The sequence below is a fragment of the Canis lupus genome, unplaced genomic scaffold, assembly GCF_003254725.2.
Source record: "Canis lupus dingo isolate Sandy unplaced genomic scaffold, ASM325472v2 SANDYSCAFF106, whole genome shotgun sequence".
Classification (NCBI taxonomy): Eukaryota; Metazoa; Chordata; class Mammalia; order Carnivora; family Canidae; genus Canis; species Canis lupus.
In genome coordinates, this window is record NW_026019487.1 from 210,562 (window position 1) to 238,220 (window position 27,659).

At 47.4% G+C, this 27,659-nt stretch overlaps 1 long non-coding RNA gene across 2 annotated transcripts; it reads left to right on the forward strand.

The window, feature by feature from the left end:
• The first annotated feature begins 420 nt into the window (after window positions 1–420).
• LOC125754767 (uncharacterized) lies at window positions 421–27,659 on the forward strand. 2 transcript variants are annotated; one of them, XR_007409582.1, is made up of 4 exons: window positions 421–489; window positions 2,136–2,272; window positions 5,785–8,623; window positions 27,037–27,659. It is a non-coding gene; the product is annotated as an uncharacterized LOC125754767 (long non-coding RNA). The 2 variants fall into 2 exon arrangements; XR_007409581.1 differs by lacking the exon at window positions 27,037–27,659 and adding an exon at window positions 24,530–25,634.

A 27,659-nucleotide genomic window follows, 5' to 3' on the forward strand; every position in this document is an offset into this window, starting at 1 on the left:
TATATACAGAGATATACTGCCATTTTCATTATATCATAAAGGATAGATACTATCAACATGATTTATCAGTCTTGGTATCGATCTGATCATCTTGCTGAGGTAGTGTTTCTCAGCTTTCTCCGTAGTAAACTGATTCTTTTTTTTTTTTTTTTTTTTATTTATTTATGATAGTCACAGAGAGAGAGAGAGAGAGAGAGAGGCAGAGACACAGGCAGAGGGAGAAGCAGGCTCCATGTATCGGGAGCCTGACGTGGGACTCGATCCCGGATCTCCAGGATCGCGCCCTGGGCCAAAGGCAGGCGCCAAACCGCTGCGCCACCCAGGGATCCCAGTAAACTGATTCTTTATTATTGTTGTTATTAATTATTATTATTATTATATTATCAATATTATTTTAAGTTTTTCATATTATATTTTCTAGGAGGAAGTTACTATGTGTATTCTGGAAATAAGAGTGGGAAGCTATGCTCATGAACTTGACGGTGAAATGTATGCACAAATTGTTTGAAATTCTTCTACATGGGAGATTTTTCTTCCTTCTGGGTTTTTTGTTTGTTTCTATTTCAAAGATGTTTTCTATTTATTTGAGAGAGAGAGGAGAGAAAAAGCATGAGCGAGAGGGGCAGAGGGAGAGGGAGAAGCAGGTTCCCTGCTAAACAGGGAGGCTGCCTTGGGACCTGGATCATGATCTGAGCCTAAGGCAGAAGCTTAACTGACTGAGCCACCCAGGTGCCACTCTTTCTTTTTTTCTTTCTTTTTTATAATAAATTTATTTTTTTATTGGTGTTCAGTTTGCCATCATACAGAAGAACACCAAGTGCTGATCATCCATTCACCCCCACCGCCTGCCCTCCTCCCCTTCCATTACCCCTAGTTCATTTCCCTGAGTTAGGAGTCTATGTTCTGTCTCCCTTTCTGATATTTCTCACACATTTCTACTCCCTTCCCTTATATTTCCTTTCACTATTACCTATATTCCGCAAACGAATGAGAACATACAATATTTGTCCTTCTCCGATTGACTTACTTCACTTAGCATAATACCTTCCAGTTCCATCCACGTTGAAGCAAATGGTGGGTATTTGTCATTTCTGATGGCTGAGCAAGGCCCACCTTTTCTCTCTCTTCATCTTCTGAGTCTCCTATGATATGAATGTTATTGTTTTAATAAGTGGCTGACTTCCCTATCGTCTGCCTCTGTTATCCATAACCTTTCTTGTTTTTAAGGCTTCCACTTGGGACTGCATCTCAGTTATAGCATTTTTAACATTGGCCTGACTAGATTTTAGTTCTTTTATTTCTACAGTAAGGGATTCTCTAGTTTTCTTCTGTGTTCTTTTTCCAGTCCAGCTGCTATCTTTATAATCATTGTTTTAAACTGTAGTTATACATTATATATGTGTATTGATGGACTTCCTGGCTGTGAGTACTACCTCATGTTATTTTATGGAGGTGAATTTCTCCATCTCATTACTTTTTCCAGAAAAGAAAATGGGAAGAAAAAGAAAACCTAAGAAAAACAATAACAACTGCTCTCTAAAAAAAACCACCAAATTATTTTGGCCTGCTTGTTAAAAGATTCTAAATCCCAAAATATGAAACACAATTAAAGTAACATGAAAGTAAAAATTAGAAATATATAAGGTACATACATAAAAATTAAATAAGGCAATTAATAAAAAAGAATCAAAGAAAATAAATGAAAATAAAGCACAAAGTACAAAGGAAGCTAGACCCTACTTTCCAGGCAGAGCTGAAGCTCTGCAGCCTCAGTGGTCCAACAACTTGGTGGCAGTGAGTGGTCTGTGCCGGGTCTGGGGATGGGCTGTGGCGCTGATTATCAGGTGCACATCTGCCTGGTAGATGGAACTGAGGGGTGAGAGGCGGGTTGGGCGTCAGCGCCTCTGGAGTCTAGCAGGAGGCGCTCTGCTGCTCCCTGAGACCTGACCCTGATGGGCGGGATGCGGGAGGGGTCTCTGGGTCCTCTGGCTCTGGGGCTGAGCATACTGCCCCCCAGTCTGCAGGGGCCTCCACAGAAGAGCCCCCAAGCCCCCGGGTCTCCGCTGCTTCTCTCAGAACCCTGTGTTCACTCTACCTGCGTCTGAGCATCTTTTGTTTTTGTTTTTTTATCTCAGACTGTTGTGCCCAAGATTGCGAATCCGAGAAACCACCGAGAAGCCGACAGCGATGAAAACACACGAGGGTTTACTTACAAGCTCGAGCTTGTGTCCAATTATACCCGACAGAGCGGAGCAGGGAGTTGGACCCCGAGGTAGGTTTTAGCTTAGTTTTAAGGGCTTGTCTCTTGGACCTCCAGAAGGGCTGGAGCAATTCCTCAATTTCTGTTTACATTTTGATATGGGGCCTTCAAGGGATTGAGCTCTCTTCCCATTCTAATAGGGACTTCCTGCCCTTGGCCTGGGCTCAGTTTTGATTCTATTGTGGGGCTTTCTAGGTCATTAAGCTGTAAACTTTTGTTTTTTTTCCTGTAACTGAAGTAATGTAAAATTCAGCTCTTCTTCACAGGAGCCTGGGATGGCTGGGCGTGTGCTAACACTGAATTTAAATTGGAATGGCCTTAATTTTCTAGGCCTCCATGTGTCCTGTCCCATCCTATCTAGATCCTTCCCCCTTCCCCAGAGCTCCTAAGAGAGCCATTGCAAATGACCTCAGCATGGCATCCTGTGTTGGGGGACAGGCCCAGGGATTTGGGATCAGGAAGACCTGGAGCACGAGCGTCCTAGCTGTGCAGCGGGGTTCGATGCTGCAGACTCTTATTCCCTAAGGCTATCTTGACAACTGTCTTTCTACATAGAAAACCTCTCTTTTGTCTTTAAAAGATGAGGAGCGAGTTAAAGCATTTTTTCTCAGCGCATCTCATTGCTGAGATTCCAATCTGAGACGTATTTCCTGTTAATAAGGATAATTTACTACTATCCGTAGTACTATGGTTAAAATATTCTGACACAAGTAATTCAGAGGGATGAGGGTTTCTCATCTCTTTCTTCACAGTTCAGTCACTCATCAGGAAATGCATCTTTATGGATTTGGAACGAACTGAGAGACATTAGTACCAATGGTCCTATTATTATGTGAAGGATTCATCCCTGAGATTCTTCCCCTATTTCAACTGACACTGAAACACTGTGAACTCTTTGGAAGACAAATGTCAAGGAAATAAATGTTATGCATTGCTAAATTTAAATGCACTTGCAATATGGTGTCTATTATACTAGAATTATTTTTATCTGATTTTTGTTATTTATTATCCGTTCCTGCTTTTCAGGTTGAGGAGGCATTATACGTGTTCATAAGTGTTTTTCTTTCCTTCTGATCTAAAATTCTTACTTTGTTTCCATCAAAGGAACTCTTTAAGAATAAGGCAAAAGTTAATTCAACTATTCTTAAAATGTCTTCACACTTGGAGCCTGATTCATTTAAGTTAATTTTCAAAATAAATCTTATTTATTAGGAAAAAAACAAAGATTTATAGGGAAATTGAGAAGATAGTACAGTGCATTCACATGCACTTGCACTCAATTTCTCCAATTATTGATATCTTATATTAGTACGGTACAAAGATTAGCTAATGAATCAATATTAAAATAGTCGCATTAACCAAAGACCATATTATGTTCAGATTTCCTTAGGTTTTGCTAAGTTACCAACCCTCATATCACATTCCGTTTGTCCTCCTGTTTTCTTAGGCTCCTCTGGATTGTGACAGTCTTTCAGCCTTTCCTTGTTTTTGTTGAACTGGAACACTTTGAGAAGTAGAGTATTTTGAAAATTTCCTTCAGTTGGGACATGTCTGTTGTTTATCTCATGATTGAACTGTTTTTGTGGATTATATACAGAGATATACTGCCATTTTCATTATATCATATAAAGGATAGATACTATCAACATGATTTATCAGTCTTGGTATCGATCTGATCATCTTGCTGAGGTAGTGTTTGTCAGCTTTCTCCATAGTAAACTGATTCATTATTGTTATTATTATTATTATTATATTATCATTATTATTTTAGGTTTTTCTAAATATATTTTGTAGAGGAAAGTTACTTTGTGTATTGCACACTTAAGAGTGGGAAGCTATGCTCATGAACTTGTGGGTGGAATGTCTGCACAAATTGTTTGAAATTCTTCTACATGGGAGATTTCTCTTCCTTCTGGGTTTGTTTGTTTCTTTTTCAAAGATGTTATTTATTTATAGGAGAGAGAGAGGAGAAAAACATGAGTGATAGGGGCAGAGGGAGAGGGAGAAGCAGGTTCCCTGCTGAACAGGGAGCCTGCCTTGGGACCTGGATCATGATCTGTGCCTAAGTCAGAAGCGTAACTGAGCCACCCAGGTGCCACTCTTTCTTTCTTTCTTTCTTTTTTTAAATAATAAATTTATTTTTTATTGGTGTTCAGTTTGCCAAATCAGAATAACACCCAGTGCTCATCCCGTCTAGTGTCCCCCTCAGTTCCCGTCACCCATTTACCCTCAACCCTGCCCTCCTCCCCTTCAGTCACCCCTAGTTCAATTCCAAGTTAGGAGTCTTTATGTTCTGCCTCCCTTTCTGATATTTCCAACATATTTCTACTCCCTTCTCTTATATTCCCTTTCACTATTACCTATATTCCCAAATGAATGAGAACATACAATGTTTGTCCTTCTCCGATTGTCCTACTTCACTCAGCATAATACCTTCCAGTTCCATCCACCTTGAAGCAAATGGTGGGTATTTGTCATTTCTGATGGCTGAGTAAGGCCCACCATTTCTCTCTCTTCATCTTCTGAGTCTCCTATGATATGAATGTTATTGTTTTAATAAGTGGCTAACTTCCCTACGTCTGCCTCTGTCATCCATAACCTTTCTTGTTTTTAAGGCTTCCAGTTGGGACTGCATCTCAGTTATAGCATTTTTAACGTTGGACTGACTTGATTTTAGTTCTTTTATTTCTACAGTAAGGGATTCTCTAGTTTTCTTCTGTGCTCTTTTTCCAGCCCAGCTGCTAACTTTATAATCATTGTTTTAAACTGTAGTTAGATACCATATATGTTTATTGATGAACTTCCTGGCTGTGAGTACTACCTCATGTTATTTTATGATGGAGAATTTCTCCATCTCATTATTTTTTCCAGAAAAGAAAGAAGGAAGAAAAAGAAAACCAAGAAAAACAATAACAACTGCCCTCCAAAAAAAACACCAATTTATTTTGGCCTGCTTGTTAAAAGATTCTAAATCCCAAAATATGAAACACAATTAAACTACCATAAAAGTAAAAATAAGAAATATATAAGGTACATACATAAAATTAAAATAAGGCAATTAATAAAAAAGAATCAAAGAAAATAATTGAAATTAGAGCAGAAACTACAAAGGAATAGACCCTACTTTCCAGGTAGAGCTGAAGCTCTGAAGCCTCTGTGGTCTAACAACTTGGTGGCACCGAATGGTCTGTGTGGGGTCTGGGGATGGGCCTTGGCGCTGATTGTCAGGTGCACATCTGCCTGGGAGTTGCACCTGCGGGGGTCAGAGGCGGGGTGGGCGTCAGTGCCTCTGGGCTCCAGCGGGCGGCGCTGTGCAGCTCCCTGAGTCCTGAATCTGATGGGCGGGATGCCGGTGGGGACGCTGGGTCCTCTGGCTCTGGGGCTGAGCATCCCGCCCCCCAGTCTGCTGGGGCCTCCACAGAAGAGCCCCGAAGCCCCCGGGTCTCCGCTGCTTCTCTCAGAACCCTGTGTTCACTCTACCTGCGTCCGAGCTTCTTTTGTTTGTTTGTTTTTTTTTATCTCAGACTGTTGTGCCCAAGATTGCGAATCTGAGAAATCACCGAGAAGCCAACACCAATGCAAACACACGAGGGTTTATTTACAAGCTCGAACTTGTGTCCAAGTATACCCGACAGAGCGGAGCAGGGACTTGGACCCCGAGGTGGGTATTAGCTTATTTTTAAGGGCTGGTCTCGGGGAATTCCCGAAGGGCTGGTGTAATTCCTCAAGTTCTGTTTACATTTTGGTATGGGGCTGTCAAGGGCATTGAGATCTGTTCTAATAGGGGCTTCCTGCCCTTGGCCTGGGCTCAGTTTTTATTCTATTGTGGGGCTTGCTGTGTCCTGACAATGAGCATTCAGGAAAGAAATGATGGACGTGACTCCCTTCTCAGGAGCATCACAGAGAATAAATAATGAGACTGAACCAAAGAGCACAAGACTTGTGCACTGAGCCATACCAGGCTCTGGGAGGCCGTCCTGGGCTCGTGGGTTGGAACCCTCATCTTGTAAAAATGTCCGCAGTTCCTGAAGCACCCTCAATTACAATGTTATTCCTGTCAAATCATGGTGGCAGATCCTATAAATAGGGAAAAAAAAACCCATAACATCCATCTGCCCCGAAATATGACACCGGACAGCAAATCAGTATTGGAGAAGCAGTACAGATCCGGATGCAGCAGTTTCCTATTTCAAACGATGTCACAGAGACACAGGATAAAGCAGTGTTGTCCTCGGGACCCCGCCTGGCTCTGTCGGTTAAGCATTGGACTCCTGACCTCACCTCTGGTCCTGATCTCCTGGTTGTGAGTTCTAGCCCTGGGCTGGTCCATGGACGAGGCCTGACGCCTACTTAAACAAACCAGACCCACGAGGGTTGGTCCCAGCATAAGCTGGAGGAGCAGAACAGAGAGTCCAGAAGGAAACGTACTCTGATACAACTGATTTTTTAACTTAATTTAATTTAAACCCAATTAATTAACATATAGAGTATTATACTTTCAGAGGAAGAATTCAGGGATTCACCAGTTGGAGATAACCACAGTGCTCGTGACATCACGTGCCCTCCTTCATGCCGGTCCCCTGTTAACCTCCCAACCCTGCTTCCAATGAACATCAGTTTGTTTCCTATCATTAAGAGTCTATATTTCCTGCATCTCTTTTCATCTTATTTGTTTTTCCTTCCCTTCACAGTTGTTATCTGCTTTGCTTCTTTAATTCCACTTATGAGTGACACCACACGGTCATTCTCTTTCCTGTCTGACTTATTTCACTTAACCTGATCCCTCTAGTTTTATCCACGTCATTGCAAATGGCAAGATTTCCTTCTCTTTGATAGTTGAGTACCATTCCTCTCTCTATGACCATCATCTATCTCCCATACTTTTTATCCATCATCTGCCAGAGGGCACCGAGGCTCCTCCCACCGTGTGGCTACTATGGACCCGGATCCTGTGGACATCGGGACATGCAGATGTCCCGATTCTCACTGCATCTGTATCTTCGGAGTGAGCTCAGGCCATTCACCTGCTGGTCGCAGGGAGGCTCTATTTGTAACTCCTGAGGAGCCTCCACACTGTTTCCAGGGCGGCTGCACCAACCAGCCCGCAGTCCCGCTGACAGTGGAAGAGGGTTGAGTGAGTTTTGCGGGACGTGGTAAAAGTCTGGTCCACATTTCATTTCGCATTCTGTGGGCTCCAATTCCGTGTCCTTAAGTATTTCTGGGGAAGCCGGGTGTTGGGCTCTATTTAAGTGAGACGTTTCTGAAACTAACAGGCCACAGCTGGAGCCTGGAAGGAGGCAGGTGTGGCCCCTGGAGTGCCCGCTGCCTCCTGCAGCGCCTGAGCATCCCACACGGGGTGCCGGAGCCCAGGCCCCACCCAGGGGGCATGAATGTGCAATACGCCTCCTCTGCCTGCACTGACAGGAGCCAGCCTGTGCTGGGGAGGCCTGAGGAGGACGTGGGGACGCGTCCATGCTGATGAGCCGAGCTTCAGGAAATTGTGGGCTCACATCCACACTGAAAGGAGCCCCTGGGCCGCCTCAGGACCCAGGGGTTGTCTTCAGGAAGATGTGGGCCCGCATCAACACTGACAGGAGCACCTGGGCAACCTCAGGACATAAGTTGAGGCTTCTGGAAGCTGGGGGCCGCATTCACGGTGACAGGAGCCCCTGCCTCCTCAGAACCCTCGGTGACGCTTTGGGAGGACGTTGGGTGACATCGACACAACAGGATGCTGATTTCCTTAGGACCCGGTGTTGACTTGGGGAAATATGGGATGCGTCCATGCAGACAGAAGACCCCCGCCTTGTCAGGGCCTTTGGTGAAGCCTAAGAAAAATGTGGGTGCCTCATCCACACTGACAGGATTCTCCAGCCTCCTCAGGACCCACTGTGAAGGTTTGGGAAGATTTGGGGCCACATGTATGCTGACAGGAGCCCCAGCCTCCTCAGGTCTTATGGTGAGGCTTGAGGAAAATGTGGGTCACCTCAACACTGACAGGAACCCCGTCCTCCTCAGGACCTGCACTAAAGCTTCAGGAAATATGGGGCTGCGTCTATGCTGACAGGAGCCCACAGCCTCCTCAGGATCCGCGGTGAGTTTTCAGGGGACGTGGGGCCATGTCCAGGCTGACAGGAGCCCCCGGCCACCTGAGGACCTTCTGTGAGTCTTCCAGAGGATGTGAGGCATAGTCCACAGTGACAGGAGACCCGCCGTCCTCAGGACCCGCTGACTATCACTCAGGAACACGTGGGGCCATGTCCACACTCACAGGAGCCCTGCTTCCTCAGGACCCCCTGGAGGACTTTGGAGGCGCTGTTGGGGGCCTCGTCCACATCAGAAGTGACTACTCAGAACCACAGGGTATGTGAATGGGTAGAATGAATGATAGGATCAGGGGAGGGGAGTCAGTTGGTGGTTAGGCTTAGGTTAGATGTTAGGTATTTGTGATTAAGCTTATGGTTACGGATTAGAGGTTAGGGTGAGGGATAAGGGTAAGGGTCAGTGGTTAGGAGTTAGGATGGGGGTTAGGGATAAGGGAATGAGGTTAGGGTTAGTGACAGTATTTAGAGTTAGGGTTAGGGTTTAGGCTTTAGGGATAGGGCAGGAGGTTTGGAGGTGGGGTTAGGGTTATGGTTGCAGTTAGGGTTGGGCTTAGGTTTGCAGTTAGGGTGAGGTGTTAGGGTGTGAGTTAGGGTTAGGGGTAAGGGTTAGGGGTTAGGGTAAAATTTAGGGCTAGGTTTAGGGTTAGGGCGAGGGTTAGGTTTAGGATAGGGGTTAGGGCTAGGGTTATGATTAGTGTTTAGTTAGGGTTTAGGGTCAGGTCAGGGTCAGGGTCAGGGTATGGTTTTGGAAAAGGGTAAGAGATAGGTATAGGGAGTGGTTTAGGAGTTAGTTTTAGGGTACAGGTTAGAGTACAGTTTGGGGTATGAGATAGGATTAGTATTAGAGGGTTAGGGTTAGGGTACAGGTTAAGGTTAGGATAGGATTTGAGTACATTAAGTTAAGGTTAGGGTTAGAGGTTAGGGTTAGATTTAAGGTAGGGGTCAGGGTTAAGGGTTTAGAATAGGTTTAGGATTTAGGGTGAGGGTTGGCAGGAAGGTTCAGTGAATGTGTTTTGGTCTTGGGGTTTGTGTTTGGTTTTCGATTAGTGATGGGTCTTGTTTAAGGGTTAGGTTAACATTAGGCTTAAGTGTAGGGTTACGGTTATGTCTGTATATGGTTAGAGTTTCTGTCTTGGCATGTGCCTGCACTGGGACTCCTAATATCTTGGGCAGTTTAGTTTTATGCACTCTATTTAGGTTTTGGGTTCAAAGATAGCCTGACTCCACCAAGTCAGTGGCCTCCCCAGAGAATCAAAATCCAGGCTTCTGCTGGGGTCAGAATAGACATGGCAGGCTTCTCCCGAGCTGAGCTAAGGAGGGGATTTGTGGCTCTAAGACTCTTTATTTGGAGTTACAGTTGCCTTTCTGATTTTATCTTTTGTGCGCACATGTTTCCTCTATACTACCAATTATTATTTTTAAGTTTTATTGAATTCCTGTTTGTGAACACGGTATGATATAGTTTCAGGTTTACCACATAGTGGTTAGACCCTTGGATACAACGCCTGGTACTTGTCACAGGTGCCCTCCACTGTCCCTATCCCCTGACTCACCATCCCCCCCACCTTCCCCTGGTATTTATTAGTTTATTCTCTGTGGTTAAGAGTGTGTATCTTGGTTTGCTACTCTAAAAAATTCACATGTGAATGCAACTGTATGGTATTTGGTATCTGTCTTCTCTGACTGACTGAGTTCATTTAGCATAAATCCTTTCCACTCCTTCCACGTCATTGTAAATGGCTTCATTTCATCCCTTCTGATGACCCAGTGATGTCGCAGTGTGTATATTTACCACATCTTTCTGCCCATTCATCTGTCGATGGACATCTGGGCTGTATCCACAGTTTGGCTGTTGTTGTAATGCTGCTACAAACACTGGGCTGCGTGTCCCTCCTCGAATCTACTAAAGTACTTCTGTATCCTCGGGGTAAATATCTAGCTCTGCAATTTTGGAATCATAGGGTAGCTCTATTTTTAACTTCTTTTTTTTAATTTTTTTTATGATAGTCACAGAGAGAGAGGCAGAGACACAGGCAGAGGGAGAAGCAGGCTCCATGCACCGGGAGCCCAAAGTGGGATTCGATCCCAGGTCTCCAGGATCGCACCCTGGGCCAAAGACAGGCACCAAACCACTGCACCACCCAGGGATCCCCCTTTTTTTTAACTTCTCGAGGACCCTCCACACTGTTTTCCACAGTGACTACATCTGTTCGCATGCCCACCAGGAGTGTAAGGGGGCTACCCTTTCTCCATTGCCTCACCAACACCTGTTGTTTCTTGTGTTGTTAATTTTAGCCATTATGACGGCTCTCAGGTGACATATCATTGTGGTTTTGGTTTGCATTTCCCTGATGATGGGTGACGCTTTGTGTCTTTCCATGTGTCTGGTGCCATCTGGCTGTCTTGTCAGAGACAAAGTCCATTCATTTTTCTGCCCATCTCCAGTTGCATAATTTGTTTTTAGGATCTTGAGATTAATATTTCCTTTATGTGTTTTGCATACTAACTCTTTATTGGATGTGTTGTTTACCAATATCTCCTTTCATTTTGTATGTTGCCTTTTAGCTTTGGTTGTTTCCTTCACTTTGTGGAAGCTTTTCATTTTGATGAAGTCCCAATAGCATTTTTGCTTTTGTTCCCTCACCTCAGTGGCATATCTAGAAAGAAAATTCATTGTCCAATGTTGAAGACTTTGCTGCCTATCTTTTCTTCTTTGATTGGTTTCAGGTCTCACATTTAGGTCTTTCATCCATTTTGAATTTATTTTTTATATATATGGTGTAAGAAAGTGGTCCAGTTTGATTCTTCTGCATGTGGCTGCCTGGTTTTCCCAACACCATTTGTTCTTATCCTGGGGTCAGGGTTAGGGTTGGTTGAAGAGACTTGTCTTTGTGCCATTGGATATTCCCTCCTGCCTTGTTGTCGATTAATGGATCATAGAGTTACAGGTTTGTATCTTGTTTCGGCTTTCCATTCAATTCTATTGATCTAAGCGTCTCCTGTTGGGAGATTCTTCATTGCTGATTCATTTCGTTGCTGGTTATCTGTGTGTTCAAGTTTCTTATTTCTTCCTTTATCATTTTTGCTATGTTATATATTTCCAGGAATTGATCTATTTCTTCCAGGTTCTTGGTTGCTGGCATATAATTTTTCATAATGTTCTCTTATAATCGTTTGTATTTCTCTAGTGTTGGTTGTTATTTCTCTTTTTTCATTTGTGATTTTACTTGGGTCCTTTCACATCTTTGTATCTGTTCTCTTTTTTAAAGATTTTATTTATGTATTCATGCGAGACACAGAGAGGCAGAGGTATAGGCAGAGGGAAATGAGGCTCCATACGGGGAGCCTGATGTGGGACTTGATCCCCCAGGACCCCGGGATCATGACCTGAGCCAAATCAGATGCCTCAACCATTGAGGCACCCAGGTGCCTTGCTGATTCAATTCCTTTGCTAGTTATGGGTCTGTTTATATTTTCTATTTCTTCGTATTTCAGTTTTGCTCATTTGCACATTTCTAGGGATTTGTCCATTTCTTCCAGGTCTTACAGTTTGTTAGCGTATAATCTTTCATAGTATTCCCTTATAATTGTCTTATTTTTCTGGTGTTGATTGTGATCTCTCTTCTCTCATTTGTGATTTTATTTATTTAGGTCTTTTCTCTTTTCTCGTTGATAAGGCTGGATAGGGCTTGATCTATTTTATTATTTATTTTGAAGAACCAGCTCTTAGTTCTGTTTTTCCATTCTACTGTTTTGTTGTTACTGTATTGTTTATTTCTGCTGTCATCTTAAATTTTTCCCTTATTCTGTAGCCTTTAGGCTTTGTTTGCTATTCCTTTTTCAGCTCCTTCAGGTGTAGGGTTAGGTTGTGTATTGGAGACTTCTTGTTTCTTGAGCTAGGCCTGTATTGGTATGTACTTCCCTCTTAGGACTGCCTTTGGTACATCCCAGAGGTTTGGAGAAACATGTTTTCATTTTCATTTGTTTTAAATTTCCTCTTTAATTTTCTGGTTGCTCCATTCATTCTCTAGTAGGATGATCATAAACTCCAAGTACTTTTGGTCTGTCCAATTTTTTTCTTACTGTCGACTTCCAGTTTCATAGCGCCTTGGTCCGAAAATGTACATGGTGTGATATCAACCTTCTTGTACCGGTTGTACCTGTTGAGGGCTAATTTGTGGGCCCTGATATGATCTGTTCTGGAGAATGTCCCATATGCAATTGAACGGAATGTGTATTCTGCTTTCGGATCTAATATTCTAACTATATCTGTTGAGTCCCTGTGGTCCAGTGTGTCAAGGCTATTGTTCCCTTGTTGATTTTCTGCATAGACGATCGGTCCATTGCCATAAGTGGGTGTTGAAATCCTCTGTCAGGATATTATTATCAGTGAGTTCCTGTACGTTTGTTGCTAATTGGTTTCTATATTTAGGTACTCCCATGTTGGCAGCATAAATATTTAGTTGTTTGATCTTGATAGTCTTTTTAATTATGAAATAATGTTCTTCTTCATCTCTTCTTACAGTATTTGTTCTTTCTTTTTGAGATTTAAATATTTTATTTATTTATTCATGAGAGATACACAGAGAAGCAGAGGCACAAACATAGGCAGAGGGAGAGGCAGGCTCCCCTAAGGGAGGCCGATGTGGGACTCGATCCTGGGATCCCAGGATCACACCCTGAGTCGAAGGCAGATGCTCAACCACTGAGCATGTGTCCCCCAGGGTTTGGTTTCAAATCTCGTTTGTCTGATATAAGTATGTGTCCTCCAGCTTTCTTTTGATATCCATTAGCGTGGTAGATGATTTTCCCTCTCCTGACTATCAATCTGCTGGTGTCTATAGGTCTAAGGTGAGCATCTTGTAGGCAGCATACAGATGGATCTTGTTTTTTTAATAACAATTTTATTTATGAGAGAGAGAGAGAGACAGAGAGGCAGAAAATTAGGCAGAGAGAGAAGCAGACTCCCCACCAGGAGCCCAATATGGGACTCAATCCCAGACTACAGGATCACAGCCTGGGTCAAAGGCAGATGCTCAACCCCTGAGCCACCCAGGCATCCCGGATCCTGTGTTTAAGCCACTCTGATACGCTATATCTTTTGATTGGAACATTTAGTCTATCGGCATTCAGAGTGATTATTCAAAGATATGAACTTGTGCCTTTGTGTTACAGGAGGAGTTGCAGTTTCTGGTGACGTTCTCTGGTCCTTTCTAGTCTTTGTTGCTTTTGGTCTCTTTTTTTCCCCCACTAGAAGAGTCCCTCTTAAAATTCCTTACTGGACTGGTTAAGTGGTCACTGGTTAAGTGAACTCCTTTATATTTTGCCTGTCTGGGAATTCATGATCTCTCCTTCTCTCCTGAATGACACCCTTGCTGAAGGAAGAATTCATACAAATTGGACTCCAATAAAAAGAAATTTAAAAACATAAAATAAATTTTTGGTCTTATGATTGAGGAAAATGGCATTTAGGAGGAAAACCAGAAGCTAAGAGAGAGGAGGACAGATTTCACCCTCTGTAGCCTTCACAGGGACATGATGTCCTTTCCAAGGAGGGGCCTCCCTCCGTAGGATGCTTCCTGCCCCTCTGTGCTCCTTGTTGGAAACCAGCAGGCACATCTCTGTGCCTCTAGCACCTCTGCAGTCATGGTTTTTTGCATCTTCCATGTATCCTACTGGGGACCACAGCATCGTATATGTAACCATCTGGCTGCTGTTTGACAACATTGGGGGGATTCCGACTTTTGTTGGTTTTTGGGTGTGTGTGTGACTATCACATGTCAGATATCACGTGCAGCTATCTGATCCTCTGGCTGGGTCACCCAAATGCCGAAATGGTTGGCACAACATCATTTCTGGTGCTGGCGTTGGGTAGGATAGCTAGGACTCTCCTAGCCGACCTAGGGGCTCGCTCCTGCAGTGACTTTCTGCTGGAGAGTCAGCTGAGCTGGAAGGTCCGACTTGGCCAAATTCCCATATCCAGCAGGGGGTCCCACTGAGCGCCTGCTGTTTCTCTTCTCTCCGATGCCTCTCCAGCAGGGAGTCAGACATCAGCGCCGTCCTGGGGGGAGATCCTGAGGAGGTAGCTGCCCATGGCGGGGAGCCCTGTTGCTGCCTGTGTGTGGGAGTCGAGTTGGGGTCTGGGCTGGGGTTCTTGGTCCCCTGTGCTGCCAGGCCTTCTGGCGAGCCCCATGCTCACCCAGCCCCTACTCACTAGGGAGAGGAGGGTGCCCTCCACATGCTGGTATGAGAGATCCAGCACCACAAGGTGTGCAGGCTGAGTCCACCTGGTGAGGGTGGCCCAGGTTCATGAGCTGCAAGTGTGGGACCCAGGAAAGTTAACAAAAATCCCCTACCCCTGGACAAGCAGAGCAGGACTGATTCCATTTTGTGCTACACCCGCCTCCTCCCCTATGACCCTCACATGAGCTGCTTTTTGCTTAAGGCGCTGCCCCACCCTAGTCAGGCCGCTGGGCACACCCTATTCTGAAATCGGCTCATAACAATGTAACCCTCCCTGCTTTGTGCCCCCCAAAACTGTGCGACGATTCTGACCAAAGTAATAGGCCAGCTCAAGTGGATACTATTTGGTAAGGTGTAATTCAATTGGCCACCTGCGTGTGGACCGGCATGACTGTGCAACTTTCTGCGTATTCCATGGGCCACTGGCCCCTATAAAGCTGCTATGCCTCTTATTCTCGGGATCCACGTCCCTGCTCCACTGTGTTGGGTGCAATTACACCCAAGCTCCAGCTTGTAAAGAAACCCTCGGGAGTTTCCATCGGTGTGGGCTCCTTGGTGGTTTCCCTGATTTACAATCTTGGGCACAACACCAGGGCCTGGTGTCCTGACATCCCTTCCAGGGCCACGCTGACCACCCCACAGGCCCTCTGTGCCCCAGGCACACAGGCATGGGGATGCGGGGAGGGGTGGAAGTGCCCCGGAACACAGCCAACCCCAGGCCCCCTGGACAGAGGGAGCACAGACCTCCCAGGTCACTTTCCACAGACCCTGGTGACCTGAGGCTCCCTGGCTGTCACTCTGTCCCAGCCACTCCTGGCCTGCGGGGCACAGCTGAGTCCCAGTAAAGTCTGTGGGGCCTGACCCTGGTGTCTGGCCGCCCCTGGAATGCACGTGGGGATGTCAGCTGGGTGTGCCTGGCAGCGCCACTGCAGGGGCTGTTTGGGGCGTGGATGTAGCCCCTCCTCCTCTCTCGGGGTCTCTCCTCACCCTCTGCACAGAGCTTCTGGGAGACACAGAAAGGGGCTGGCTGTGCATTTTTGCACACACAGCACTCTATTGACTTTCTACAGCAAACGGGCTCAGAGCTAAGGGTGCGTGCCTTCCCCTGGGGAGGGAGACCATTCTGTCCTTTATGGGAGGGCAAGAATCACATGTGGGGCGGGGGTAGTGCTGGATTCCCCACCTGGGAGCATGTTTGGACTCAGGGTGGGACGTGTCCTGAGTTTCAGCTGAGAACGGTTCTTAGGACAGCAGAGCTGACCTGGACTTACAGCTCATGGGCTCCTGGCGCTGGGTCCCCACAGGGCAGCTGGACCCTGACTTGGGTCCCCTGGGGTCCCCAAGACCTGGTGGAGCCTGCCCCTGGTGTTGGTGTGGTGGGGACCCACCAGCCTACCCCTTTCCATCCCCAACTGGGGTGTCCCGGAATCCCAAGCCTGCCCTAGGTTCAGCGACCTAGGCACGTGTGGGGCATGCCCAGGCCCCAAGAGGCCACATCCAGCTGTGGGAGGACTCGTGAGCCTGGGGCCAGAATCCAGGGCTGGCAGGGCCATGGGGGCTGGATCCCATTAGTCTTGTTTTGGGCCTGGGGGGGCTCATATCCCCCCAGCCCCACAAGAGCCATGGGGCCAGGTCCAGCCCATGTCCCTCTGGGTTAGGGGCTGGTGTCCTATGCAGGGTGTACCGCCCTTCAGGAGGGACAGTGGGTTGAGGCAGTGCACAGTGGGTCTTCTGCACCACTCACCTGCACCCACCCTGTCGGGGTTCCCTGCCTTCCCTCGATCCTGCCACCCCTGGGTACTCTATGGGAAACCCGGGCTTCTGATGGGAGCAGGGTATCCAGAGAACCCTGGTGAGGCTGAGTATGTCCCACAGGGGGCAGCTGCACTGGGTCCTTGCTGGGGGCAGATGGTGTGGGGGTGGATGTTGTGGGGACAGGGGTATGATGGTGGTGGAGTGTGGGGTATGGTGTAGGGGGGATGGTGGGGGTGTGGTGTGGGTGGGGATTGTGTGGGGCTGTGTGGGTGTGAGGGGGATGGTATAGGTGGGATGCCATTGGGGATGATGATGAAGGGGGATGGTGTGGGGGTGGGGAATGAGGGGGATGGCGTGGGGGGCCTGCCGACACAGGGCATCCACATTCTCTCAGATGCACACGGATACGTCTACAGATAAAGGCGACCTCAGTCTGGGGTTTGCTGTGACACCTGCCCCTGGGGTCCCCGTGTGGTCAGTGCAGGGCGCTGGCTGGACCGGAGGCATTATCTGGGGGTCATCATACTATGTATGTTTACAAATTGCAAATTGTCTCAAATTAAATGCATAGAATTTAGATATATATAAAACACCAAGTGTGGGTGTCACCCTGACCCGTCCGACCCTCATCGGATCGATGTGTGTCCTGCTCCAGCCATGGCCATGACGCCTGGCCCCCAGGTCCGGTTACTGCCCTCCACGGCCCCACCACAGCCCCCTGCTTTTCAAGGGGCCGTCCCTCACCCCTTAGGGTTTCAGCTCGCATGGAAACCCCTAGAGGTGCCAACGTAGTGACCTCCTCATCCCCGAAGCCCTGGGGTTGGGGCACGGTGGTCATCCCCGGCACCCTACCATACAGTGGTGTGTTGCTGGCTGCTGTTGCTTCCCCCGGCCTCTTAAGCCCTGTGTTCCCTACCCAGAAGCCTCTGGGACTCCCCGGGGCCCTGAAGCCCCCTGACTCAGCAGCCTCACCCCACCCCCTAACAGTCCCAAAACATGATTTGGCTGCCGAACGTCCTGTTGATGTCCAGGTCTATCTGCGTGATGTCCCTGGAGGAGACGAGGGCTCCTCCTTCATTTCCTGTGGGAAAACCGGGAGGAGGAGCTGGCATCAGGGACACAGACCACGGCCTGTCACCAGCTGCCATCCTGGGCAGGGAGCCCTGGGGCCACCATGGTAGTGTGTCCTACCGAAACCTCCTTTCTTCTCCTGGGAGGCCGGGGACGGCCAGAGTGCCCACCGTGGCCGTGAGACCTCTGTGAGGGACTGTGCCGAGCTGCTGTGGGCGGGAGGTGACTGAGGGTCAGCCTGGGTTGGAGGGGACAGGGGATCAGCCCAGGTGGGGAGGGGACTTGCGGGTGTTGTGCCCAAGATTCTGAATTGGAGAAACAACTAAGGAGCCGAGACCGATGCAAACACACGAGGGTTGATTTACAAACTCGAGCTTGGGTCCAAGTATACCCCACACAGTGGAGCAGGGACTTGGACCCCAAGGTGGGTTTTAGCTTAGTTTTAAGGGCTGGTCTCAGGGACCTCCAGAAGGGCTGGCGGAATTCCTCAAGTTCTGTTTACATTTTGACATGAGGCCTTCAAGGGCATTGAGCTCTGTTCTCATTCTAATATGGGGCTTTCTGGGACCTTAAGCTGTAAGCTGTTTTTTTCTTTTTTTCCTGTAACTGAAGTAATGTAAATTTTAGCTCTTATTCATAGGGTCCTGGGACGGCAGTTCTTGTGCTAACCGTGAACTTAAAGTGGAACGGCCTCAATTTTCTCAGCCTCCACACAGACAAGTGACTGAATTTTAAAACTCCAAATTTTAGGGGCTGCCCTGGTGGAGACCTGTGCTATTCCTGCCAGGGAGGGTGTCCTCGCACTCCTGGCCTTTGCTGGCCGGTCCCAGGAACTGGGCCCCGTGACTGCACAGGGTTTGCAGCTTATGGCCACACAGGGCAGACAGTTGGCCCGAGTCCCGCTGCTCTCAGCCGGGTTCCTGCTCCTATGCCTGGGAACAGTTGGCGCCACTGTCCTTGGGACCCCTGGGATCCTGAGCCCACCCTGTCGCTCCAGGGACTGCCCCCTACTTCTCCACCTGAACACCTTAAGGCTGGTGTGTCCCCCACTCTAGGAGACTTCTGAAAGTTCAGATTTTGTGCACTGCTGCTTATAATATTGTGCGTAGAACTGTCAGTTGGCTCTCTGCCCTTGTGGGATCCGGGCTGTGTCTCCCCAAGATCAACTGATTGATTGTTTTTAAGATTTTATTTTTCTGTAATCTCTACAGCCAACATGGGGCTAGAACTTGCTACCCCAAGAACAAGAGTCCCATGTTCTTACGAACAACACCAAGCCAGTCAGGCTCTCTTTGATTGATTGATACATGTTAATTGAAGCAGGGGTCTTGCATGTGTCAGGGCAGAAACTGAGCCCACGCTTTGAGGTGTGGTGGAGTCATTTGGACCTGATCAATGTGAAAGAAACCATAGCTTCCCTGGGAGCCCAGGGAGCAGGGCCCACACACAGTGAAAAGTTGATAATTTCCTTTACTGTAGTAGTTATTTTACTGACTATTTATTTAAAGTGCTATTCAATGGTAAATGTCAATCTAGGAATGGGATACAGTGAGAACGTTCTAGGATTCGGAGGTAACTAAAGCTTCCCGTCCAGGACTCAATGTTCCAGTTCGATGCAGAGATAGGCAAGGAAGCAAAGAGTTATGAAACATGGCACTGGGGTGCCTGGCTGGCCTGGTTGGGGGATCTTGATCTCAGGGTTGTGAGTTTGAACTCCATGTTGGGTATAGAGAGGACATGAAACGAAAATATTTAACAAATAATAAATGGATGAACAAATAAAGCATGACATCAAAGGTAAGTGTTTGCTTATGTCTCACCTGCGAACTATTCTTGATCGCCCCGCTTGTACTACTTGGCCCAGATGAGGTCCTCCACAAGGGATAGTCCCGCTCGATGGGAAGTGGGCGTCTTTCATTGTAAGACCTGTGGTTCCCCTCGTTCTGCAGGGAGAGAAAAGCCGTGAAGCCACAAGTTCGGGGGATCAGCATACACCTAGGCAATGACCATTTCTGAACCCGGTAGCCAGAGCTCGGCCTCCTTTTAGGACGCGATGTCATAACGAAGCCTCTTTGGTCATTGTCTTGGATGCAGGGTGGAGGCTAAACTAGAATTAGGAAGAACAAAAGAGGAGGAAAACCAGAAGCTGAAAGAGAGGAGGACAGATTTCACCATCTGTAGCCTACACAGGGACCTGGTGTCCTTTCCTAGGAGGGACACCCCCTCCGTAGGATGCTTCCTGCCTCTCTGTGCTCCTTTTTGAAACCCAGCAGGCACATCTCCGTGCCTCCAGTACCTCTGTAGTCATGGTTTATAGCGTCTACCATGTATCCTATTGGGGACCACAGCGTCGTATATGTAACCATCCGGCTGCTGTTTGACAACATTGGGGGGATTCCGACTTTTGTTGGTTTTTGCTTGTGTGTGTGACTATCACATGCAGATATCACGTGCAGCTATCTGATCCTCTGGCTGGGTCACCCAAATGCCGAAATGGTTGGCACAACATCATTTCTGGTGCTGGCGCTGGGCAGATAGCTGGGCTCTCCTTGCCGACTGGGGGCTCGCTCCTGCAGTGACTTTCTGCTGGAGAGTCAGCTGAGCTGGAAGGTCCGACTTGGCCAAATTCCCATGTCCGGCAGGGGGTCCCACTGAGCGCCTGCTGTTTCTCTTCTCCCCGATGCCTCTCCAGCAGGGAGCCAGACCTCAGCGCCGCCCTGGGGGGAGATCCTGAGGAGGTAGCTGCCCATGGCGGGGAGCCCTGTTGCTGCCTGTGTGTGGGAGTCGAGTTGGGGTCTGGGCTGGGGTTCTTGGTCCCCTGTGCTGCCAGGCCTTCTGGCGAGCCCCATGCTCACCCAGCCCCTACTCACTAGGGCGAGGAGGGTGCCCTCCACACGCTGGTATGAGAGATCCAGCACCACAAGGTGTGCAGGCTGAGTCCACCTGGTGAGGGTGGCCCAGGTACGTGAGCTGCAAGTGTGGGACCCAGGAAAGTTAACAAAAATCCCCTACCCCTGGACAAGCAGAGCAGGACTGATTCCATTTTGTGCTACACCCGCCTCCTCCCCTATGACCCTCACATGAGCTTCTTTTTGCTTAAGGCGCTGCCCCACCCTAGTCAGGCCGCTGGGCACACCCTATTCGGAAATCGGCTCATAACAATGTAACCCTGCTTTGTGCCCCCCAAAACTGTGCGACGATTCTGACCAAAGTAATAGGCCAGCTCAAGTGGATACTATTTGGTAAGGTGTAATTCAATTGGCCACCTGCGTGTGGACCATCATGACTGTGCAACTTTCTGCGTATCCCATGGGCCACTGGCCCCTATAAAGCTGCTATGCCTCTTATTCTCGGGATCCACGTCCCTGCTGCGCTGTGTTGGGTGCAATTTCACCCAAGCTCCAGCTTGTAAAGAAACCCTCGGGAGTTTCCATCGGTGTGGGCTCCTTGGTGGTTTCCCTGATTTACAATCTTGGGCACAACACCAGGGCCTGGTGTCCTGACATCCCTTCCAGGGCCACGCTGACCGCCCCACAGGCCCTCTGTGCCCCAGGCACACAGGCACGGGGATGCGGGGAGGGGAATAAGTGCCCCGGAACTCGGCCATCCTCGTTCATCAGGACAGAGGGTGCACAGACCTCCTGGTCGCTGTGCACAGACCCTGGTGACCTGAAGCTCCCTGGCTGTCACTCTGTCCCAGCCCCCCCTGGCCCAGGGGACACAGCCTGAGTCCAAGCAAAGTCTGTGGGGTCCTGACCCTGGCGTCTGGCTGCCCCTGGATGGCACGTGGGGACGTCAGCTCTGTGTACCTGGCGGCGCCCCTGCAGGGGCTGTTTGGGGCCTGGATGGTGCCCCTTCCTCCTCTCTGGGTGTCTCTCCACGCCCCATGCACAGAGTTCTGGGAGACACAGAAACGGGCTGGCTGTGCATTTTCGCACAACACTTTATTGACTTTCTACAGCAAAGGGGCTCAGAGCCTAATGCGCGCCTTCCCCTGGGGAGGGAGACCTTTCTGTCCTTTAGGGGAGGGCAAGAATCACACGGTGTGGAGGGGCGGGTGCTAGAGTCCACATTGTGGGAACATGTGTGGACTCCGGGTGGGGGCGTGTGTCCTGAGATTTCAGCCTGAGTGACTGTTCTGAGGACAGCAGAGATGACCTGGACCTGCAGCTCATGGGCTCCTGTACTGGGACCCGCAGGGCAGCTGGACACCTGCCTTGGGCCCTCTGGGGCCCCAATACCTGGAAGAGCCTGCCTCCTGGTGTGGGGTCGGGTGGGGCCAACCGGCCTATCCATCCACTCCCCACCCTGGGGTGTCCCGGGATCCCCCGGCTTGCCCTAGGTTAGTGACCTGGATCTGTGGGGCATGCCCAGGGCCCAGGAGGCCACATCCACCTGTGAGAGGGCTCGCTCAGCCTGGGGCCAGAATCCAGGGCTGGCCAGGACCATGGGGACCTGGATCCCATTAGTCTTTGTGTTGGGCCTGGGAGGGGCTCAAATCAACCTAGCTCCCACAGAGCGCAGAGCCAGGTCAGCCCAGGTCCCTCTGGGTTAGGGGCTGGTGTCCTGTGCAGGGTGTGCCGCCCTCCAGGACGGACAGTGGGCGAGGGCAGGGCCCAATGTGTCCTCTGCACCACTCACCTACCCCCAGCCTTTCGGGGATCGCTGCCTTCCTTCCTCCCTGCAACCTCTGGGTTCTCTATGGGAGAATTGGGCTTCTGATGGGAGCAGGGTATCCAGAGAACCCCAGGGAGGCTGAGCATGTCCCACAGGGGGCAGCTGCACTGGGTCCTTGCTGGGGGCCGATGGTGTGGGGGTGGATGGTGTGGGGTAGGGATATGATGGTGGTGGTATATTAGGAAGGTACAAATATTAGCCTTGAATCAATATTAAAATATTCTCATTAACCAAAGACCATACTTTATTCAGATTTCCTTAGTTTTTGCTAAATTACCATCCCTCATATCCCATTCCATTTGTACTCATGTTTTCTTAGGCTCCTCTGGATTGTGACAGTCTTTCAGCCTTTCCTTGTTATCATTGAACTGGAACACTTTGAGAAGTAGAGTATTTTGTAAAATTTACCTCAGTTGGGAAATGTCTGTTGTTTATCTCATGATTAAACTCTTTTTATGGATTATATACAGAGATATACTGCCATTTTCATTATATCATATAAAGGATAGATATTATCAACATGATTTATCAGTCCTCGTATCGATCTGATCATCTTGCTGAGGTAGTGTGTCTGCTTTCTCCATAGTAAAGTGATTCTTCTTCTTCTTCTTCTTCTTCTTATTATTATTATTATTATTATTGTATCAATTTTATATACTGATTTTCATATTATATTTTGTAGAAGGAAGTTACTATGTGTATTCCGGAAATAAGAGTGGGAAGCTATGCTAATCAACTTGAGGGTGGAATGTCTGCACAACTTCTTTGAAATTCTTCTACATGGGAGATTTTTGTCCTTCTGGGTTTGTTTGTTTGTTTCTTTTTAAAGGTGTCATTAATTTATTTGAAAGAGAGAGGAGAGAAAAACCAAGAGCGAGAGGGGCAGATGGAGAGGGAGAAGCAGGTTCCCTGCTGAACAGGGAGCCTGCCTTGGGACCTGGATCGTGATCTGAGCCTAAGGCAGAAGCTTAAGTGACTGAGCCACCCAGATGCCACTTTTTCTTTCTTTTTCTTTTTTTTAATAATAAATTTATTTTTATTGGTGTTCAATTTGCCCACATACAGAACAACACACAGTGCTCAGCCTGTCAGTACCCGTCATCCATTCACACCCACCCCCGCCCTCCTCCCCTTCCATCACCCCTAGTTCATTTCCCAGAGTTAGGAGTCTTTATGTTCTGTCTCCCTTTCTGATATTTCCCACACATTTCTTCTCCGTTCCCTTATATTCCCTTTCACTCTTATTTATATTCCCCAAGTGAATGAGAACATGCAATGTTTGTCCTTCTCCGATTGACTTACTTCACTCAGCATAATACCTTCCAGTTCCATCCACTTTGAAGCAAATGGTGGGTATTTGTCATTTCTAATGTCTGAGCAAGTCCCACCTTTTCTATCTCTTCATCTTCTGAGTCTCCCATGATATGAATATTATTGTTTTAATAAGTGGCTGACTTCCCTACGTCTGTCTTGTGGTCCATAACCTTTCTTGTTTTGAAGGCTTCCACTTGGCACTGCATCTCAGTTATAGCATTTTTAACGATGGCCTGACTAGATTTTAGTTCTTTTATTTCTACAGTAAAGGTTTCTCTAGTTGTCTTCTGTGCTCTTTTTCTAGCCCAGCTGCTGTCTTTATAATCATTGTTTTAAACTGTAGTTAGACATCATATATGTGTATTGATGAACTTCCTGGCTGTGAGTAGAACCTCATGTTATTTTATGGAGGTGAATTTCTCCATCTCATTATTTTTTCCAGAAAAGAAAGAAGGAAGAAAAAGAAAAAACAAGAAAAACAATAACAACTGCCCTCCCCCCCAAAAAAAAACCCACCAGATTATTTTTGCCTGCTTGTTAAAGATGCTAAATCCCAAAGTAAGAAAAACAATTAAAGTACCATGAAAGTAAAAATAAGAAATATATACGGTACATACAGAAAAATTAAAATAAGGCAATTAATAAAAAAGAATCAAAGAAAATAAATGAAAATAAAGCACAAAGTACAAAGGAATCTAGTCCGTACTTTCCAGGCAGAGCTGAAGCTCTGCAGCCTCTGTGGTCCGACAACTTGGTGGCAGCGAATGGTCTGTGCAGGGTCTCGGAATGGGTCTTGGCACTGATTCTCAGGTGCACATCTGCCTGGGAGATGCACCTGTGGGGTCAGAGGCGGGGTGGGCGTCAGAGCCTCTGGCCTCCAGTGGGCAGCACTGTGCTGCTCCCTGAGTCTCCGTGCTGATGGGCGGGATGCGGGTGGGGACGCTGGGTCCTCTGGCTCTGGGGCTGAGTTTTCCGCCCCCCCACCTGTCTGCAGGGGCCTCGACAGAAGAGCCGCTAGGCCCACGGGTCTCCGCTGCTTCTCTCAGAACCCTGCTTTTACTCTGCCTGCGTCCGAGCTTCTTTTGGTTTTGTTTTTTTATCTCAGACTGTTGTGCCCAAGATTGCGAATCCGAGAAACCACCGAGATGTCGACTCCGATGCAAACACATGAGGGTTTATTTACAAGCTCGAGCTTGTGTCCAAGTATACCCGACGGAGCGGAGCAGGGACTTGGACCCCGAGGTGGGTTTTAGCTTAGTTTTAAGGGCTGGTCTTGGGACCTCCAGGAGGGCTGGAGCAATTCCTCAAGTTCTGTTTACATTTTGATATGGGGCCTTCTAGGGCATTGAGCTCTGTTCTCATTCTAATAGGGGCTTCCTGCCCTTGACCTGGACTCAGTTTTTATTCTATTGTGGGGCTTTCTAGGACATTAAGATGTGAACAGTAAAGGTTTCACAACTGGAAGGGGAACTCACACTGTCCCTATATGCTGAAGACGTGGTACTAGGAACAGGAAACCTGAGAGCCTCCACCAAAACCTGTTAGAACTAAGGAGTGAGTTCAGTAAAGTCAGGGGACACAAACTGACCCTACAGCTCTATTTGTAACTTCCTGAGGAGCCTCCACACTGTTTCCAGGGCGGCTGCACCAGCCCGCGGTCCCGCCCACAGTGGAAGAGGGTTGAGTGAGTTTTGCGGGACTTGGTAAAAGTCTGGTCCACATTTCGGTCTTGGGGTTTGTGTTTGGTTTTCGATTAGTGATAGGTCTTGTTTAAGGTTTAGGTTAACATTAGGCTTAAGTGTAGGGTTAGGCTTATGTCTGTGTATGGTTAGAGTTTGGGTCTTGGCATGTGCCTGCACTGGGACTCCTAATATCTTGGGCAGTTTAGTTTTATGCACTCTATTTAGGTTTTGGGTTCAAAGATAGCCTGACTCCACCAAGTCAGTGGCCTCCCCAGAGAATCAAAATCCAGGCTTTTACTTGGGTGAGAATAGGCATGGCAGTCTTCTCCTGAGCTGAGGTAAGGAGGGGTTTTGTGGCTCTAAATACTCTTTATTTGGATTTTCAGTTGACTTTCTGATTTTATCTCTAGTGCGCACATTTTTCATCAATACTACCAATTATTATTTTAAAGTTTTACTTGAATTCCTGTTTGTAAACACAGTATGATATAGTTTCAGGTTTACCACATAGTGATTCAACCCTTGGATACAACGCCTGGTACTGGTCAGAGGTGACTTCCACAATCCCCATCCCCTGATTCCCCTCCCCCCCCACCTTCCTCTGGTATTGATTAGTTTATTCTCTGTGGTTAAGAGTGTGTATCTTGGTTTGCTTCTCTCATCCCTCCCCTCGCCCCTTTGCCAGTTTGTTTGGTTTCCTAAAATTCACATGTTAATGCAATTGTATGGTATGTGGTATCTGTCTTTCTCTGACTGACTGAGTTCATTTAGCATAAGTCTTTCCAATTCTCCCACGTCATTGGAAATGGCTTCATTTCATCCCTTCTGATGACCCAGTGATGTCGCAGTGTGTATATTTACCACATCGTCTCTGCCCATTCATCTGTCGGTGGACATTTTAGCTGTATCCACAGATTGGCTGTTGTTGATAACGCTGCTACCAACACCGGGCTGCGTGTCCCTCTTTGAATCTAATAAACTACTTTTGTATCCTCAGGGTAAATACCTAGCTGTTTAATTTTGGAATCAGAGGGTAACTCTATTTTTAACTTCTTTTTTCAAAAATTTTTTATGATAGTCACAGAGAGAGGGGCAGAGACACAGGCAGAGGGAGAAGCAGGCTACATGGACCGGGAGCCCGATGTGGGATTCGATCCTGGGTCTCCAGGATCACGCCCTGGGCCAAAGGCAGGCACCAAACCGCTGCGCCACCCAGGGATCCCTTATTTTTAACTTCTCGAGGACCCTCCAGACTGTTTTCCACAGTGGCTGCACCTTTACTTAAGTATTCATGAGAGACACAGAGAGGCAGAGGGAAAATGAGGCTCTATGTGGGGAGCCTGATGTGGGACGTGATCCCCCAGGACCCCGGGATCATGACCTGAGCCAAAGCAGATGCTCAACCACTGAGGCAGCCAGGTGCCTTGCTGATTCAATTCCTTTGCTATTTATGGGTCTGTTCACATTTTCTATTTCTTCCTATTTCAGTTTTGCTCATTTGCACATTTCAAGGGATTTGTCCATTTCCTCCATTTCTTCCAGTATGTTAGTGTATAAGCTTTCATAGTTTTCCCTTATAACTGTCTTATTTTTCTGGTGTTGATTGTGATCTCTCTTCTCTCATTTGTGATTTTATTTATTTAGGTCTTTTCTCTTTTCTCGTTGATAAGGCTGGCTAGGGCTTGATCCATTTTATTAATTATTCTGAAGAACCAGCTCTTAGTTTTGTTATTCCATTCTACTGTTTTTTTATTTCTGTATTGTTTATTTCTGCTCTCATCTTTATTTTTTCCCATCTTCTGTAGGCTTTAGGCTTTGTTTGCTATGCCTTTTCCATCTCCTTTAGCTGTAGGGTTAGATTGTGTATTAGAGACTTCTTGTTTCCTTTTTTTAAAAAACATTTTATTTACTTTTTATTTATTTATGATAGTCACACAGAGAGAGAGGCAGAGACATAGGCAGAGGGAGAAGCAGGCTCCATGCACCGAGAGCCCGACGTGGGATTCAATCCCGGGTCTCCAGGATCGCGCCCTGAGCCAAAGGCAGGCGCTAAACTGCTGCATCACCCAGGGATCCCAGACTTCTTGTTTCCTGAGGAAAGCCTGTATTGCTATGTATTTCCCCCTTTGGACTGTCTTTGCTACATCCCAGAGGTTTGGAGAAACATGTTTTCATTTTCATTTGTTTTAAATTTCCTCTTTAATTTCCTGGTTGCTCCATTCATTCTCTAGTAGGATGTTCATAATCTCCACGTATTTTTGGTCTGTCCAAATTTTTTCTTACTGTCAACTTCGAGTTTCATAGCGTCGTGGTCAAAAATATACAGGGTGTGATATCAACTTCTTGTACCTGTTGTACCTGTTGAGTGCTGATTTGTGGCCCATGATATGATCTGTTCTGGAGAATGTCCCATGTGCACTTGAAAGGAATGTGTATTCTGCTTTAGGAAGAAATGTTCAGACTATATCTGTTGAGTCCCTGTGGTCCAGTGTGTCAAGGCTATTGTTCCCATGTTGATTTTCTGCATAGACGATCGGTCCATTGCCATAAGTG